The sequence below is a fragment of the Saimiri boliviensis genome, chromosome 20 (assembly GCF_048565385.1).
Source record: "Saimiri boliviensis isolate mSaiBol1 chromosome 20, mSaiBol1.pri, whole genome shotgun sequence".
Taxonomy (NCBI): domain Eukaryota; kingdom Metazoa; phylum Chordata; class Mammalia; order Primates; family Cebidae; genus Saimiri; species Saimiri boliviensis.
The window spans coordinates 4,759,394-4,777,950 of NC_133468.1; the positions used below are offsets into that span (position 1 = coordinate 4,759,394).

An 18,557-nucleotide genomic window follows, 5' to 3' on the forward strand; every position below is an offset into this window, starting at 1 on the left:
TGGGAAGGTTTGGCCTGCCCTCGTGAGGATGGCTATGAACACCTGGCTGGGCCCAATATCAATGACTCTCGACACCTAAACTCACCTGAAAAAGATGCTGTGGGCAGCTGGGCTAATCCCACTGAGGATGACTATTAACACCTGGCTGGGCTCAAGTGAGGCCGACTGGCTGGACCTGAAAAGGAGTCTGTGAACACGTGGGCTTTCGCTGATTAAGACGGCTTTGAACACATGGCCTGGGCCCAATGGGGAACGCTGTGACCACCTAGGCTGGGCCCAGTAAAAGCAGCAGTGAATGACCAGGCTGGTCACAGGAGGACAGCTTTGAACACTTACACTGATCATAATGAGAATGGCCGTGAATGCCTGGGCTGGCGCAGGTGAGGAGCACTATTAACTCCTGGGATCGCCCACGGTTAGAACAGCCATGAATACCTGGTCTTGCTCAAGTAATGATTGCAATGACTAGCTGGGCTCCGCCAAGGAGGACAGCTGTGAACCCCTGTACTGAGACAAACGAGCATGGCCAGGAACACCCAAGCCGGCTCCGTTGAGGACAGCTGGGGGTACCTGAGCTGTGCTCAGTGGGGATGCCTATATACACCATGGTTCAACCAAATGGCAGCTTTAAGAGACTTGGCTGCCACCAGGAAGGACCGCTGTGAAAGCGTGGGTTGTTCCCAGTAAGGGCAGCGTCGCATACCTGGGCTGGGCCCAGTGAGATCGCATGGGAACATCTGGCCTATGGCAAATGGGGCTAGCTGTGAACACCTGTGCTGAGACAAATGCGGATGGCTATGAACTTCTGGGCTGACCCCAGTGTGGACAGCTGTAAACGCCTGGGCTGGGCTCAGGAGGACAGTTCTGTTTATTTTGGCTGAGCCCAATGAGGACAGCTGTGAGCATCTGCGCTGGGCCTAATTAAGACATCTGGGAACACCTGGGTTGTCCCCACTGAGGACACCTATGAACACCTGGCCTGAGACCGTGGAAAGTGCTGGGAACACCTGGATTAAGTCCAGAGAGGAAAGCTATGAGGATCTGGGCTAGGCCCACTGAGGACAGCTGTGGACACATGGCTGGCCCCCACTGGCTGCTCTCGAGGAGGGTGGCTGTGGACATCTGTGCGGCTGTCGTGTGGATGACAGAGAACACCTTGTCTGGACCACTGTGAACACCTGTGCAGGCCTGGATGAAGACAGCTGCGAACACCTGGGCTGCGCCCAAGGAAGACAGCTCTGAACAGGTGTCTGGGGCCAATGAAAATGGCTCTAAACCCTGGGCTTGATGTCATCGAGGGGACGCACAAACTCCTGGACTTGCCTTGCTATTGATCGCTATAAAAATCTGAGCTCATGCAAATGAGAAAGGCTGTGAACCTCTGGGCTGACCTTGATGAGGATGGTTGTGAACACCTGGCCTGGGCCCGATGAGGACAGCTATGAAGAGCTAGGCAGGGCCCGGTGAGGTCAGCGTTGAACACCTGGGTTGGCCCCGTGAGGATGTCTATGAACAGTGGTCTGGGTCCAGTGAGGACAAGTAGTGACACCTGGGCTAGCCACCAGTGAAGACAGCTCTGAAGGCCTTGGTTGCGCCCTAGGAGGACAGCTTGGATTAGCTGGGCTTGGCCCACAGTACACAGCTGTGAACACCTGAGCTGGGCCCGGTGAGGGCAGCTATGAAAGCCTAGGCTGGGCCAGTGAAGACAGCTGTGAACACTTGGCCTGGGTCCAATGAGAGCAGCTGAGAACACTTGGGCTAAGCCAATCAGAGCAGCTGTGGCACCGGGGCGGATTGCCACAGAGACAGCTATAAACACCTCGGCTTGTCTCCATGAGCACAGCTGTGAACGTCTAGGCTGGGCCAAATGAAGACAGCAGTGAACACCTGGCTGGGGGCCAATGAGGGCCGCTGTGAAAGTTTGGGCTGCCCCCACGAGGATTGCTATGAACACCTGTCTGGGCCCAATATGGATGGCTCTTGACAGACACCTGGACTCATCGCAATGAAGACTGCTGTGAACAACTGGGCTAATCCCACTGAGGATGACTATTAACTCCTGGGCTGGCTCGAACTGAGGATGTCTTCGGCTGGACCTGATGAGGCTGTTTGTGGACACCTGGGCTTTCTCTGATTAAGACAGCTATGAACACAGGCCGGGCGCGGCGGCTCAAGCCTGTAATCCCAGCACTTTGGGAGGCCGAGGCGGGTGGATCACGAGGTTAAGAGATTGAGACCATCCTGGTCAACACGGTGAAACCCCGTCTCTACTAAAAATACAAAAAATTAGCTGGGCATGGTGGCACGTGCCTGTAACCCCAGCTCCTCAGGAGGCTGAGGCAGGAGAATTGCCTGAGCCCAGGAGGCGGAGGTTGCGGTGAGCCGAGATCGCGCCATTGCACTCCAGCCTGGGTAACAAGAGTGAAACTCTGTCTCAAAAAAAAAAAGACAGCTATGAACACATGGCCTGGGCCTGACAAGGAAAGGCCGGACGCCGGAGCTAGCCCCAGGGAGGGAAGCTGTGACAACCTGGGCTGGAAAGGGCGCAACCCAGGGACTCCGTGGAAAGGGCGTATCTGGTGAAAGGAACTGCTGTGCTTGCAAAGATGTGAAGACCCAGGCTACTGGTGGCCTCTCCAGCACCTGCCTGGCTCCCACCTACCTGGCTGCTACCTCTCCACACTCTTAACCCTGTCCCTCCTCGCCCTACTCCTACCCGTGGCCCTGCTCCTAGCTAAGCCCGGCCATCCCCCGCTCCCACCCACCGCCTGGCGCTGCCCCTTCCCACTCCTCCAGAACAGCCCACACCCGCCTGGCCCAACAGTGATTAGAGCAGGACGTGCAACTGCTGAGTGCTCTGTATTCCCTGCCCAGAGGTGCCACTCCTGCATTGGCCACACCTGGCAGGCATGGGGCAGACGCCCCGCCGTGGAGATCCGCTAGCCAGAGCCACCATCCCTCGAGCTTCGGCCCCAGGGCGAACTGGGGACGGCAAAGGCAACGTGGGTGCTGCCGCGGCTGCTCAGTTAAAGTAAGTCTTGCTGGATGCGGGTTCCCGCACCTGCCAGTGCAAAGGTGGCCCAGAGTGCCAAGCAGGGGAGCCCGGGCTTTGAGAAGTGCCTTTCTGCTTGCTCTGGGCAGTGGGCTGTGGTCACTGGCCACCTGGCCTTGGCTGGGAGTGCACTGGCCATGGACAACATACAGGGCACATGTTTGGCAGGAGCAGGCGCCAGCCAGCAACCGGGTTGGTGCCCAGAACCCAGCGCAGCTGGGAGTTCCCAGCATGGTTGTCCCAAGCACTGGGCTGCACTAGGGCTGGGGATGCAGTGGAGAGACCACCGCAGGGACTTCAGGAGCTGTCGCATGGCAGGGAGAAGCCCCAGCCAAGACTCTGTGTCATGATTTCTTCCACACATGTGTGTGGCAATGGGTGGGGAACCGCACGGTGGCTGCCAGACAGGCAGTGTGTCCTGGTCCCAGCCACAGGGGACCAGGGCAGTGGGGCCATCTCTCCCTGAGGGGGCCTGAGGGCCATGACGCAGGCACTGCACCCCTGGGGGCTGGGAGGGGTAAGAAAGTTCCAGGTCTCCCAGAGCCCACCTGACTCCCACATCAAAGTGGCAGCCAGGCTGTGGCTTGGGGATGAAGGACGCTGTGCCCCCAGAGGCAGGCTCCACTTCCCCCAGGTGACCTTGGAAGATGAGCCCTCTCCTGACCAAGGCTTGAGGATACTTGGCAGCCCCTAGGGTCCTGCCTTTTCTCCCAGCCTTGGTCTCCCTCCCGGAGCTTTTGGCTGCAGTGGTGAGGGGTCATTTCTCAGCTCCTGTTCAAAAGCAGAGAATAATCAGGGACATGTCCTGTTGTATGCAGAGATATGATTGGGCCCGATAGAGTGGTTCACATTTGTAATCCCAGCACTTTGGGAGGTTGAGGCAGGAGGATCACTTGGGCCCAGGAGTTTAAGACCAACCTGGACAACATGACAAAACCACATCTCTACAAAAAATACAAAAATTAGCCAGGTGTGGTGATGTGTTCCTATAGTCCCGGATTCTCAGGAGACTGAGGTGGCAGGATTGCTTTAGCCTGGCAGGTTGAGGCTGCAATGAGCCATGATTGTGCTACTGCATTCTATCTAGGTAACAGAGTAAGACCCTGTCACACACACACACACACACACACACACACACACACACAAAACCAAAACAAAAATTATGGTTTCCACAAGTCTTAGAAATGCCCCAGCTTGTCCAGGTGTGGTGGCTCAAGCCTGTAATCTCAGCACTTTGGGAGGCCAAGCCAGGAAGATCACCTGAGGTCAGGAGTTTGAAACCAGCCTGGCTAACATCGTGAAACCCCATCTCTACTGAAAATTAGCTGGGCATACTGGTGGGTGCCTGTAATCCCAGTTACTCAGAAGGCTGAGGTGAGAGAATTGACTGAACCTAGGAGGTGGAGATTGCAGTGAGCCAAGATCTCGCTACTGTACTCCAGGCTGGACAACAGAGCGAGACTCCATCTCAAAAAAAAAAAGAAAGAAAAGAAAGAAATGCTCCAGCTTAGTAACACACACACCCATGAGACAGCGCCCAATGTGATCTCAAAACACAATTGGGCGTTAGGCTGACGCCCATTTTCCCTGCTGGAATCTCTAACATTGGGCTAGAGAGGGTCAGTGCCCCATGGGCTCTAGGGTCCAGCCCTACAGGGTACTGTGAGACCCTCCCTGCTGCTGCAGAGATGAGAAAGTGTAGACACAAGACACAAAGATAAGGCCGGGCACGGTGGCTCAAGCTTGTAATCCCAGCACTTTGGGAGGCCGAGGCGGGTGGAACACAAGGTCGAGAGATCGAGACCATCCTGGTCAACTTGGTGAAACCCCGTCTCTACTAAAAATACAAAAAATTAGCTGGGCATGGTGGCGTGTGCCTGTAATCCCAGCTACTCAGGAGGCTGAGGCAGGAGAATTGCCTGAACCCAGGAGGCGGAGGTTGCGGTGAGCCGAGATCGCGCCATTGCACTCCAGCCTGGGTAACAAGAGCGAAACTCCGTCTCAAAAAAAAAAAAAAAAAAAAGACACAAAGATAGAGAAAAGAGAGTTTGGGCCCAGGGGTCCACTGCTACCCAAATCTCAGAGACCAGCGGGAGCCCGGAATGCCTGGATGCTTTCACTTTTCTGGAGTTGCAAATCTGGGGTCAGGGAAGGTAGGGCATAGGTAGGGTGTGGCCTTGGTGGGGTAGGGTAAAATAGGGCGTGGCATACAGGTGGGGGCTCAGGAATTTCTGGCACCCGAAGTGAGGTTAAGGAGCAGAATGCATCAGCACTTTTCCCATACTTACCAAGAAAGAACTAAAACATTAAGATTTATATTACCCTTACGGATTATCTTTTCTAAGACAGGAGGAACCAGGTGCAGAAGCAGAACATGAGAGTGGACGTGGAACATGACCACTGAAGCACAGCGTCACAGAGACAATTAAGCCCCCAGATGTCTGTGGGCCTCCCTGACAGTGTCAGGCCTACCACAAGAGCTTGGAGAAGCAGAGTTTTCTCCTAACTCCTCTGGGGAGGGAGATGTCTCAGTCATCTTGGACGTCTCCTTCCCTAGCTGGCTAAACAGTGGGCACTTTCCCAGCACTGATGCTGCCGCACAGCCCAGGTGCTGTCCAGCAGCCCTTATGCGGGGGTGACAGAGGACTTACAGCATCTTCCCTAGTGTCATTCATTTCACAGTGTCACCCCAGGTTCACACCTGCAACCTGAGAGGCATTAGTAAAAGAATTAAGCTCACCGGAGGACGACGGACGGCAGCAGCCAAGCAAGAAGAAAGACGTGGCAGCAAGCAGGAGTCGGGGATAGTGTCATCGGTTCGGTAAAGTTTCTGTTCTCTGATTTGGGGATATTCCCTGCCCAAAAAATTCGTGGAAAATTGACTAGCATTAAGTGCGTAATAGATTGGAACTCAATGAAGACACAGACGTTCCTGTTGAGAGCAACCAGCTAATGATTACAGTTGAAAGACAATTTCTGTGATTGAGTTGTCATTTGGAAGATTAAACCCATTTCACGAGGACTTGGAGCCTAGTCTTTGCTTTGAGGAAGCAGTGGCTTGTTACCAAAAGCCACTTCTGATCTAACTCTACCCGGCATGCCTAATCAAGGAGAAGACTGCTATTTTTTTTTTCTATTCTACATGTACCAAAGGTGACAGCTGCCCATTCCGTCACTGTGAAGCCGCATTAGGAAATGAAACTGTTTGCACATTATGGCAAGAAGGGCTCTGTTTTCGAAAAGTGTGCAGGTTTCACCACATGGAGATAGATAAAAAAAAAAAAAAAAAACGCAGTGAAATTCCTTGTTATTGGGAAAATCAGCCAACGGGATGTCAAAAATTAAACTGCGCTTTTCATCACAATAGAGGACGATATGTTGATGGTCTTTTCCTACCTCCGAGCAAAACTGTGTTGCCCCCTGTGCCTGAGTCACCAGAAGAGGAGGTGAAGCCTAACCAACTTTCAGTTCAGCAGAACAAAATCGTCTGTCCAGTCCAATCCTTCCCCTCGGCTGCAGAGTGTGAAAAAAGTACAAAGTTCAGAAAATGTTCCTAGCCCCTCGCATCCACCAGTTGTAGTTAATGCTGCAGATGATGATGAAGATGATGATGATCAGTTTTCTGAGGAAGGTGATGAAACCAAAATACCTACCCTGCAACCAACTCCTGAAGTTCACAACGGATTACAAGTGACTTCTGCCCGGAAACCTGCAGTCAATTTAAAGCAAGGTGAATGTTTTGAATTTTGGAATAAAAACTCTTGAGGAAATTAAGTCAAAGAAAATGAAGGAAAAATCTAAGAAGCAAGGTGAGGGTTCTTTGGGAGTTTCCAGTCTTTTTTTTTTTTTTTGTATTTTTTTTTTTTTTAATAGAGACGGGGTTTCACCATGATGACCAGGATGGTCTCGATCTCTTGACCTCATGATCCACCCGCCTCGGCCTCCCAAAGTGCTGGGATTACAGGCTTGAGCCACAGCGCCCGGCTGAGTTTCCAGTCTTTTACCAAGTATAAAATATTCTAGAATGACTGATACACACAGTAGCAGCACAAGTGGGTTCTAGGGAAGCAGCAACACGATTTTTTCCTGCTGTCTGAAATCGAGCCTCAGTGGGGAACAGACTGTCACTCAGAATTCCCCCATCTAAGGATACTGTATGAGTTGTCTATAATACATACAGTCAGAATCTCATATCTTAGGCTCATTCAGAAAGATGAAGCTTGGAAAGCAACTGTATTCCTCAGACAAAGGCAGGGAGTCTGGCCTTCAGGTGACATAGAGCCTCCTTTTCCCTGTCATTGTGAGGTTCCTTTACTGGATCCTCCACGGGAACTAGGAGGACGAACAGTGACCATCGGCACCTGGGCAGTGGCACTCATCAACAATTCAGGGGCACTGCTTGACGTGGGTGTGGCCTCAGTGGGGAACGGACTAAGAATTTCCCCTGCAAAACCCCTGTATGAGTCACCTGTGATACTATGGTTAGATTCCCATATCTTACTTAAATTCAGAAAGATAAAGAGACCTTTTCTCTGACCAAACCAGGTGGCCTGACCTCTGACTGTTGTTGTGGGTCATTCTCATCTGCGATGCCACAGATGAACTCTTCCACCAGGGTATATTCTGTTGGAACCGGGATACAGAATGACTGTCAGCAGGTGCGGGGAGGAGCAGGGGAAAATGACAGCATCAGCCACACACTGTGGGCCACTGAGCATTTTCCTTAGCAGCTTGATTTTCTCCTTGGAATAGAATTACTTAATTGCCAAGCAACAGGGACTTAGAGGAAACATCCTCCAAGAAAAACTCACGTCTTTAGCATGCGTCGGCTTGTTCCGTTCTTTTATGTTCCTTTGACTTGAGCACTGTTGCCCATCTGGTTTTCTAATGTCACCAAGTGAAGAAAAGACCTGTGCACATAGGACGCCACAGGATCTGATGTTCACAGCAATATGTTTTCTGTTATTACAGAAAACCTCAAGAGTCAAGAAGGATATGGGGGAACCCCTCCTGTATGGATGAATAATCCAGATGATGAGGAATGTGTGTCTCGCTGGCTTTGCTATAGGCAGGCAGCTGGAGTTGAGCTTCCTGTTGTGAATGAGGACCTAGACTGTGATGGGAGAAGTGGTTGCTCCAGAGAAGGATCGATGGGCACATTCTGCAGTCCTGGGGAGCAGCTGCGTTCTCTGTATGTGGGCGGGGCTTGTGTGCACGGGGCTGGTGTGTGTTGGCCGAGGTTGATCTATCCCAGAATCCCGTTTAACTGGAGAAGCCTCATGGCCCCTGGCCAGGGCAGCTGCTTCACACTAGTTGCAGCAGAGATGGGAGGGGACACAGTTCCAGCGCAGGATGAGCTCAGCAAAGGGAGGGGCTGCCCCAGAGGCCAGGTGTTCCTTGCACATCTCCCTGTGACCCGTAAGACATCACTTTGCTTGTTTCTCTGAGATAGGTTTGGAATGATCAGTCCCAAAGTCTGTGACCTGCCACCCATAGGTGGAGGAATCCTGGCCATGGCCTGTCAGTGAGGGCAGGGGTTCGTGTCCTCCTTGTTCATTTTCATCCCAGAGCTCAGGCCTGGGCAGCCCATCTTGGGGACCCCAGTGATGTTCTGATGCACAAAGCCCTGTACTGAGATATACCATGAGTGTGAAAAGGCTTCCTGCTCACCCTCTGCAGTCTGCTAAGTCCCATACAAATCCAGGTTCCTGTGTGGATTCTGATGCAGGGTCAGGGAGAAGGGCGTGGGCGCCCTCCGTGTTTGCTGCTGTTGTCCCGTCTGCTCCTGAAGTGTGCAACTAAGGATTAAAATAATCAACATCTTGTATAGCTCACCATCACGGTTTAAAGTCCAATGAAATGGATGTTCACTGCAGTAGGAGCATAGGTTTATTTAGGAAAGTTAAGTGACCTAGTAACATTTTTACAAAAAAGAGGATATTTACCAGGCCTCTGTCTGTGAGCAGACCCTGTCCTGGAGTCACGCCGTGCACCTGTGTGCTGTCTAGGTGAACACTGCCTACTTCACAGTGATGACGGTGGCTTAGCCAGAGACCCGAGGCTCTGTCCCCCAGGGCTCTCCTGATGGTTCCTTTGCCTTCCTTCACCACCAAGGAGGGTGGCCCAGCAGCAGCTCAGCCCCTGCTCTTACTCCACCTCCTCTGCACACACCAGCCCTGTGTCCTCAGCACCCAGGGCTGCCAGACGGCCTTCAGCAGCTCCCACGGCTGACAGTGACTCTACGTTTCCTAGGTGTTCAGAATGACCTGGTGGGGGCGTGGACCAGAGAGACTTCCTCAGAACAAGTTCTGGCTGGTCACTCGGTAAAGTCTTCTTTGTCTGAGATGTGAATTTCATCTCTTTTGACCTCAGTGACAGGTCACTGTAGAATGTTCAAAAAAACTCATGCCACACTGTGGGGTCCAGCTGCTTCTATCTAGACCAATTTCTTTTGGTTGCAGATTATATCTTCTTTTTAAAAGAGAGCACTTCTCCTGAGGACAATGCTCTCTGCCACGCAGTCTGTCCCTGAAGCTGTCACCTATGGGTGCAGTTCTGGAACCAGTTCCAAGTTGGAACGTGCTCTCACATACCTTTGCCCACCAAGAAATTCTGTGGCTCACCTATAATGTTCATGGTGAGATTTGCATATCTTAATTGAAATGAAATAGAAATCAAAAGATGGAGACCTTGTCTACGGCCACACCACCCTGAACACACCCGATCTCATCTCATGATGTAGGCCTCGCCTTCTGTTCCAGCCGCCACTCTGTGAACTGCCATTTCACACTGTACATAGCTGAGAGACGACTAGTCAAGATGGGAGGCCTTTGCTCCTGCCTTGAAGGTATGTTCATTTCCATCTTCTCACTGCAGTTTCTTCAGATGGGCCACTTGTACTTAAAATGTCTTTCTAATTTTTTTTATTTCCCCCAATTTTTATTTCCAGATTATCTACAGATGTACACATTTTAGTTGAATAACTCAATTTGTATTCTTGATTTTTCTATCAAGATTTTTGCCTTAAATATTTCTCTCTATTTAGAAAAATGTCCTCCCGTTTCCCATGCCAATTTTATGCACACTTTTCCATGGAAGAAATACAGAAGAAATACAACAACCCTGCCGTCATCAGATTGGGAGGATCTTGATGCCAAGTGCAGTATGAGACAGCCCGTGAGAGGGGATTACAGGCCAAAGTCTTCTGAATCGAGACATTCAAATCTGAAACCAAATATTAGAGCAGACTAAATTGAGATTTCTAAAAACAAAAACAAGTCATTTCATGATTTGAAACAGAATTTGGCCGAGTTTAAAGGTCTGGGGGATTGTTTTAAAGAAAATTTTAAGGGATAAATACAACTAAATGAATATAAATTGTTATAAAATAGAAAAAATATGAGGTTATAAAGGAGGCTTATGAAATTCTTATTATGAACCTCTTGTAAGAGTTTTGCCATCTTGGCCAGGCTGGTCTTGAACTCCTGACCTCAGGTGATCCACCCACCTTAGCCTCCCAAAGTGCTAGGATTACAGGCGTGAGCCACTGTGCTCGGCCATATAACCTCATAATTTCTAATCCCAATATAAACTAATTGGGATAGATTTGTTTATAATATCATATTAAAATTAGCTACAATATTAAACGTACACAAATATAAAACTAAAATTTTGGTTAAAAATAGCTCTTCTTAAGATATTAATTTGTTCTCAATGAGAATATAAGAAGTAACAATTTTGTATTCTAAAATATATTTATTTGTAAAACTTCTCAGACATGCATTTTGACTGTTACTGTGTCTCTTTACATTAAATTTGCAGGTCCCACATCATTGCCTTCTGTTTCTTTTTTCCTGGGAAAGATGTATCTTTATACTTGTTTGGGATAAGAACGCTCCCTTTTTTTGAGACAGAGTCTCCCTTTGTCGCCCAGGCTGAAGTGCAATGGCACAATCTTGGCTTATGGCTCACTGCAACCTCCACCTCCAAGGTTCAAGTGATTCTCCTGCCCTCAGCCTCCTGAGTAGCTGGGATTACAGGCACCCACCACCATCCCTGGTTAATTTTGTTGTTGTTGTTTATTTGTTTTTTAGTACAGATGGAGTTTCACTATGTTGGCCAGGCTGGTTTTGAACTCCTCACGTCAAGTGATCTGCGTGCCTCGGCCTCCCAAAGTGCCGGGATTATAGGCATGAACCTTCACATCCAACCTCTCCTTCAAGTTTTCATCAGCTCCTTCAAATTCCCTCCAGGTTCTAATTCTGTCACTGTAATACCAAAATGCTTGCCTTTAAGGTCTAAAAAGCCAGTATTTGTCTCTGCTGTGCATGGTTTCATGCTCTTGGCTTTTGCTGTGTCTGGGTTGTCTCCTGTGAGCAGGTGAGGAGCTCGCTTTCTGCTCATAGCCCTCCTCCTCACCGCACCTGCTCATGGCCCGGGCACACTTTACCTGTGTCTCATTCATCTCGAGGGCCCTGCTTGTCAGCGTGGCTTCCAGTCATTCAGTGGTCTTCATTGAGGTGCTGCCCACTCTCAGGCAGGCCTCGGTGCAGCCTGCTCAGGTAGCTGCTCAGGTCAGCCGTCAGCAAGATGGATGGGTCCCAGATTTCATTCATCAAACCACTGATGCACCAGCCCCGATGGCACATTTTCAGTTAACTTTCGAAAGCTGCCCATGCAGGGTTGGTCAGTTGAAGGAAAGTTTATTCCTGGCACAGCCGTTAAGTGGCAGTTGGCTTGGAATGTCCTAAGTTCTGAGCCAGCTTGGGGCCCAAGCAGACCCCTGGTCCCTCGGGGTGGTCACCGGTCATGTGCTCACTGCAAAGCAAGGTCAGGGGCTGGAGGTTTCTGTTTGAATGACTGGAGCTCTTCTCTGGCCTTAGCCACATCCCGGCATCCACCTTCCTGAAGAGACCGTGGGGAGGAGGATTGGGAAAGGGAGTGAAAAGGGCTCCTGGTTCAGGGTCCAGGCCGGGATTTAGAGGTCTCAGGCGTTCAGGGACCTCTGCCCCTGAGAACCATCTACATTCTTGTCTCAGATCCTCTCCTGAGTGCTGTGACTCTGGGCAGGTCACTTCAAATCCCTCATTTCACTTCCCTGAGCTGTCAACTGTGGGTGGTGGCCCCTGCCCTGCCCATCCCTCCAGGCTGATGTGGGCACCACAGAAAATTACAAAAACCCTCTCCAAGGCTCTAAAGCAGGCGTCCCCAAACTACGGCCCCGCGGGCTGCATGCGGCCCCCTGAGGCCATTTATCCGGCCCCCGCCGCACTTCAGGAAGGGGCACCTCTTTCATTGGTGGTGAGTGAGAGGAGCACAGTATGTGGCGGCGCTCCAACGGTCTGAGGGACAGTGAACTGCCCCCCTGCGTAAAAAGTGTGGGGACGCCTTGTCTAAAGCATCAGGTCCATGTGAAACAGGAAGAAAATCCCATCCTCCACCGTCCTGGTGCCCCCCAAGAAACTTTCCTATGTTAATCACCACCAAGAGCCGGATTTCTTTCTTTTCTTTTTTTTTTTTTTTGAGAGGACTTCTTGCTCTTGTTGCCCAGGCTGGAGTGCAATGGCATGATCTCGGCTCACTGCAACCTCCGACTCCCAGGTTCAAGCAATTCTCCTGCCTCAGCTGCCTCAGCCTCCCAAGTAGCTGGGATTACAGGCACCCACCACCAGGCCCGGCTAATTTTCTGTATTTTTAGTAAAGATAGGGTCTCACCATATTGGCCAGGCTGGTCTCAACCTCTTGACCTCAGGTAATCTGCCCACCTGGGCCTCTACAGTGCTAGGATTACAGGCGTGAGCCACCGTGCCGGCCAAATTGTATTCAGTGGCTCAGCCGCTTCATTTTAGGTTGACACAAGGCAGTTTGGAGAATTTTTCCCTAAACCAAATGGTTGACTCCCGCTGTCTCTCCGGCTCTTGGTGGCTCTGTCCCACCGGAAGTGGGCTTTAGACCTGGGGTGGGTGGGGAGGTTTCCACATAGCCTGGGGCCCGAGGAAATCATGCTCTGGGTCTGGCCTCACTTAGATGGGGAGATGAGGAAGGCTTTCTTGCTCAGTGCCCTCGGGGAGTGAGGAAGGGGGTCCTGCACCTGAGAAGGAGGGAAGTAAAGACCCCAGGACTGCAGCACGAGTCGCCAGCTGCTTCTCCCCGCCTCTGGAGCTTTATCACAGTGTAATAAAAGTCCTGTCTCGTCGGGCGCGGTGGCTCAAGCCTGTAATCCCAGCACTTTGGGAGGCCAAGGCGGGTGGATCACGAGGTCAAGAGATCGAGACCATCCTGGTCAACACGGTGAAACCCCGTCTCTACTAAAAATACAAAAAAAAATCAGCTGGGCATGGTGGCACGTGCCTGTAATCCCAGCTACTCAGGAGGCTGAGGCAGAAGAATTACCTGAACCCAGGAGGAGATGGTTACGGCAAGTCGAGATCACGCCATTGCACTCCAGCCTGGGTAACAAGAGCGAAACTCCGTCTCAAAAAAAAAAAAGGAAAAAGTATATAGTTATCTCAGTCTATTCAAAAAAGAAATTCGATAAGATTCAAAGCCTACTTATGATTTTTTTTCCCTTTTAGCTAATCAAGACCGGAAGAAACTTTCTCAACTAGTAAATTTCATATACCAAAACCTTACCTCAAAATTTTGCTTGATAAAAATAATTGCAAAAATCCTTAATTAATTAATCCTTTAAGGTCAGGGCTAATTAACACAAACATACTCAGTAATCTCCTATGATTTAACACAGAACTCCACTGTCCTGGTCAATACCCTAAGAAAAGAAAAAGAAAGAAAAGATGTAAGAATTGGAAGATGAGACAAAATTGTCATAATTTGAAGATGACATCACCATCTACCTAGAAAGAAATTGCAGGCTAGGCATGGTGGCTGATGCCTGTAATCCCAGCACTTTGAGGGGCCAAGGCGGGTGAATCACTCAAGGTCAGGAGTTTGAGACCAGCCTGGCCAACATGCTGAAACCCAGTCTTTACCAAAAATACAAAAATTAGCCAGGTGTGGTGGCACATGTCTGTAATCTGAATAGAAGGCTGAGGCAGGAGAATCACTTGAACCTGGGAGGCAGAGGTTGGAGTGAGCCGAGATCATGCCACTGCACTCCAGCCTGGGCGACAGAGTTAGACTTTCTCTCAAAAGAAAAAAAAGAAAAAAGAAACCAGCTGGGTTTAGTGGCTCATGCCTGTAATCCCAGCACTTTGGGGGCTGAGGCAGACAGATCACTTGATGTCAGAAGTTTGAAACCAGCCTGGCCAAAATGGTAAAACTCCATCTCTACTAAAAGTATTTTAAAATTCAGCCCAGCATGGTGGCAGGTGCCTGTAATCCCAGGTACTTGGGAGGCTGAGACAGGAGAATCGCTTAAACCCGGGAAGCAGAGGTTGCAGTGAGCTGAGATCATGCCACTGCACTCCAGCCCAGGCAACAAAGTGAGACTCTATCTAAAATAATTAATTAATTAATTAAAATAGTCAAACTCACAGAAGCAGAGAGTACAATGGTGGTTTCCGGGGCTGAGGGGAGGAGGAAGTGGGCAGTTGCTGTTGAAAGTTTCAGCAATGCAACATGAACATGTTCTGGAGATCTGCTGCACAACGTCGTGCCTGGAGTCTGTAACACTGCATTGTACACTTAATTTGTGAAGAGGGTAGACCCCATGTTAAATGCTCTTACTACAAATTAAACAAAAAGAATCAGCCAATTAGAAATCCTTAATTTTGGTAAGTTTTTCTTTGAGATAAGTTATCTTCTGAGGTTTTAAAGTAAAGAATATGGGCCAGGTGCAGTGGCTCACACCTGTAATCCCAGCACTTTGGGAGGCCTAGGTGGGCAGATAGCTTGAGCTCAGGAGTTCAAGATCAGTCTGGGCAACATGGCAAAACCCCATCTCTAAAAAAATACAAAAATTAGCGGAGCATGGTGGTGTGCGCCTGTGGTCCTAGCTACTTAGAAGGCTAAGGCGGGAGGATCACTTGAGCCCAGGAGGCAAGGGTTGCAGTGAGCCAAGATCATGCCACTTCACTCCAGCCTGGGTGACAGAACAAGACCCTGTCTCAAAAAACATCAACAAAACAAAAAGCCCTTACACGATGTTGACTCTGGATTGGTGCAACTCACTGTATGCTAAAGTGAAAGTGTACAAGGACGGATGGAGGGAGGGAAGCGTGGGTGAATGAGGTGTGTGATAACAGCACAGCGAAGTGTTTACTCTAAAACCTGCGTGGTTGTAAGAGTGTTCATTCTGTCATTCTTTCAACTTTTCTGTAGGTTTTTCAGGACAAAATGTTAGAGGGAAACACCAAAACCAAAAACTCTTTGTTATACAAGTCTACGTCTGTAAGCAAATGTGAAGGAAACAGTCTAAATGGATACCCAGAAAGGGAAGGGCAGGAACTGGGCAGGTGGCAGGGGGGTGAGGAAGTTTGGAGAACAAAAACTTGAACTTCTGCTGTTCCATGTTTTGATTTTTTGCAATGAGAATATAGTCATTTAGTCATGTGCTTTTTTCTTTTAAGTAAAAAGCTCAGCATGTGAGGATCCCCACAAGCTCATGAGGCAGCATCCCTCTTGTGCAGAAGAGGAAGTCTAGAGTCAGACAGTTACAGGGGCCCGCCAAGCTTACCCAGAGTCAGGAACGACAGGGAGGACAGGAACGAGAGCCCCGCCTGTGCTCCTCCGGGTAAAGAGGCTTTGGTAGGAAAGTCTGGGCCCTCTTCTTCCTGCTCCACCCAGCTCTTCCTCCTACCTTGGGCTGACATGGACACCAGCATCCCTTCATGGTTGTCTCTGGGGCAGGAGACACACACAGCTGCACTCCTGGACTATTCCCAGGCCTGGGCATCCACCTGAATGTCCACATTGGATATGTCCTCTGCCCCCGAACTCACCCACATCTGGCTCAGCAAACCCAGCAGATCATTCCTCTCCCCCAGTCCATATCCACCCAACAGCCTCAACCTCCCTACCACCCTTCTCAAGCATCTGTGGTCTTAGACTCCTTTCTGAAATCCCCACTGCTTCTGCCTCAGTTCAGTCCTCATCTCTCACATGGATGACTATGGATAGTTTCCCAACCGTCTATCAGTCCTTGATCTCCTCTGCCCTTGATCACGCTATCTGCCTCCAGATTCTCACTTCTGAAGCACAATTCTGAGCACATCCCTCCCCTACTTTGCAAGCTACACTGTCCCCGTTACTTATGGAGCATCAAGTCCAGATGGGACCCTCCAAGACCTGCACCCAGATCGTATTTCCAGATTCACCACCACCCACTTCGTCACTCAAAGCCAGACACACCCCTTCCCCACAAGGCACAGGTCCTGGCACAGTCACAGGGCTCCGTGCCTTTGCTTTGGCTGGCCGCTCTGCCCAGTGCCCGACCCTGCCCCAGCTCCACCATGCTGGTGAGCAGCTGCTGTTCTTTCCAGGCTCAGGCCATGTTAGCTTCTCTATGAACATTTTCCTATGCTGGCCCATCACCACTCAAAGAAACCTACCCCTGGCTCCTTCATGTATCAGGAGAGTCCACACTCAGCTGCCCCTTCCAACAGAGCCCCTCAGGGCATTCATTGCTTGTGGCTGCCTCACCTAGGTGGAAGTCATGAGCCTTGGTCACCTCCGGGTCTGGTTCTTCTTCTAGGTACATGGTGGGACTGCAGTTCTCCACACCCTTGAAGTTAGGTATGGCCATGCGTCCGCTCTGACAACTGAAATGTGAGCAAAAAGTAGCCCAGGTAACTTTGTGAGGAAGCCTTTGGGGGCAGGTCGCTAGCCCCTGTTCCCTTCCTTCTGCAGGGAGGGCAAAGGAAGTTCCAGAGGGTGGAGGCTTGGCCAGCCAGGTCTCTAAGTGAGAGAGCTATGGGGCAACAATGCTAACTCACAGTGGCTGTGCAGTGTGAACATGTGATCTGGTTTGGCTATGTCCCCACCCAACTCTCATCTTAAATTCCACCAGTTGTGGGAGGGACCCAGTAGGAGGTAATTGAATCACAGGGGCAGGTCTTTCCTGTGCTATTCTCTTGATAGTTGGTAAGTCTTATTATCAAGATCTGCTGGTTTTAAAAAGGGGAGTTTCCCTGCACAAGCTCTCTTCTCTGGTCTGCCACCATGGGAGATGTGCCTTTCACCTTCCGCCATGATTGTGAGGCCTCCCCAGCCACGTGGAACTGTAGGTCAAAGAGACCTCCTTCTTTTGTAAACTTCCCAGTTTCAAGTATGTCTTTATCAGCAGTGTGAAAACAGACTACTACAACATGAAATAATTTTTTTTTGTTTGAAGTCACTAACATTAAGGGTACTTTGTTCTGAGTATTAGGATCCAGCTGTGAGCAATCCAGACAAGCTTTCTAGAGGAAACGTAGCTTTATAGCTACATTCTGGGAGGGGAGGCAGACAATACCAAATAAAACTCCAACAAGAAAATACTAGGAAGTCTTAAGAACTGTAAATGAAAGAAAACCATGTAAAGAGGCAGAGGGACTTGAGGTTGGGAGGGGTGCATATTTTAGAATGGCCAGGAAAAGTCGAACTCCTAGCCTCAAGTGATCGGCCCACCTAAGCATCTCAAGGTGTTGAGATTACAGGTGTGAGCCACTGTGTGCAGCCAGAACCGGTGGCTTTATAAGAAAAGGAAGAGAGACCTGAGCTAGCATGGGAGCATGCTCAGTCCCCCACCATGTGTTACCCTGCATCACACTCAGAACTCTGCAGAGAGTCCCCACCAGCAAGAAGCTCTTCATCAGATGTGGCTTCTCAACTTTGGACTTCCTAATTGAAAGAAATAAATTACTTTTCTTTATAAATTAGGTATATTTAATTTCAGTTTCAGGTATTCTGTCATAAGCAACAGAAACCAGACTAAGGCCATGAACGCTCGCTCTGTATCCACTCCACAACACAGAAGGGGTGTAATTGTCAGGTGGTTCCTTGTCTCAAGAAGCTCTCCCAGGCCGGGCGTAGTGGCTCAAGCCTGTAATCCCAGCACTTTGGGAGGCCGAGGCGGGTGGATCACGAGGTCGAGAGATCGAGACCATCCTGATCAACATGGTGAAACCCCGTCTCTACTAAAAATACAAACAATTAGCTGGGCATGGTGGCGCATGCCTGTAATCCCAGCTACTCAGGAGGCTGAGGCAGGAGAATTGCCTGAACTCAGGAGGCAGAGGTTGCGGTGAGCCGAGATCGCGCCATTGCACTCCAGCCTGGGTAACAAGAGCGAAACTCCATCTCAAAAAAAAAAAGAAGCTCTCCCAATAGAGAGGAGCCAGAGAGACGAAGGGCTATCATACAGCATACAAGCTGATGCTCAGCTGCCCCAGGTACATCACTTAGGAGTACTTTCAGTGGCAACCAGAAGAGTTACTGCGGCTAACATAGGGTCATTTACCTTGACCATTCCCTCATACTTGTCATCTTATGATGGCAGAGGCTGCCCTACCTCCATGTATCACACGTACAGTCAAAGCAGGAAGAAAAGAAAAAAGACATAGATCAT

General features: G+C 50.0%; 1 pseudogene; it reads left to right on the forward strand.

Annotated features, from left to right (window-relative positions):
- The first annotated feature begins 5,802 nt into the window (after window positions 1–5,802).
- Window positions 5,803–12,033, forward strand: LOC141582504 (zinc finger CCCH domain-containing protein 11A-like; annotated as a pseudogene).
- The last annotated feature ends 6,524 nt before the right edge of the window (window positions 12,034–18,557 follow it).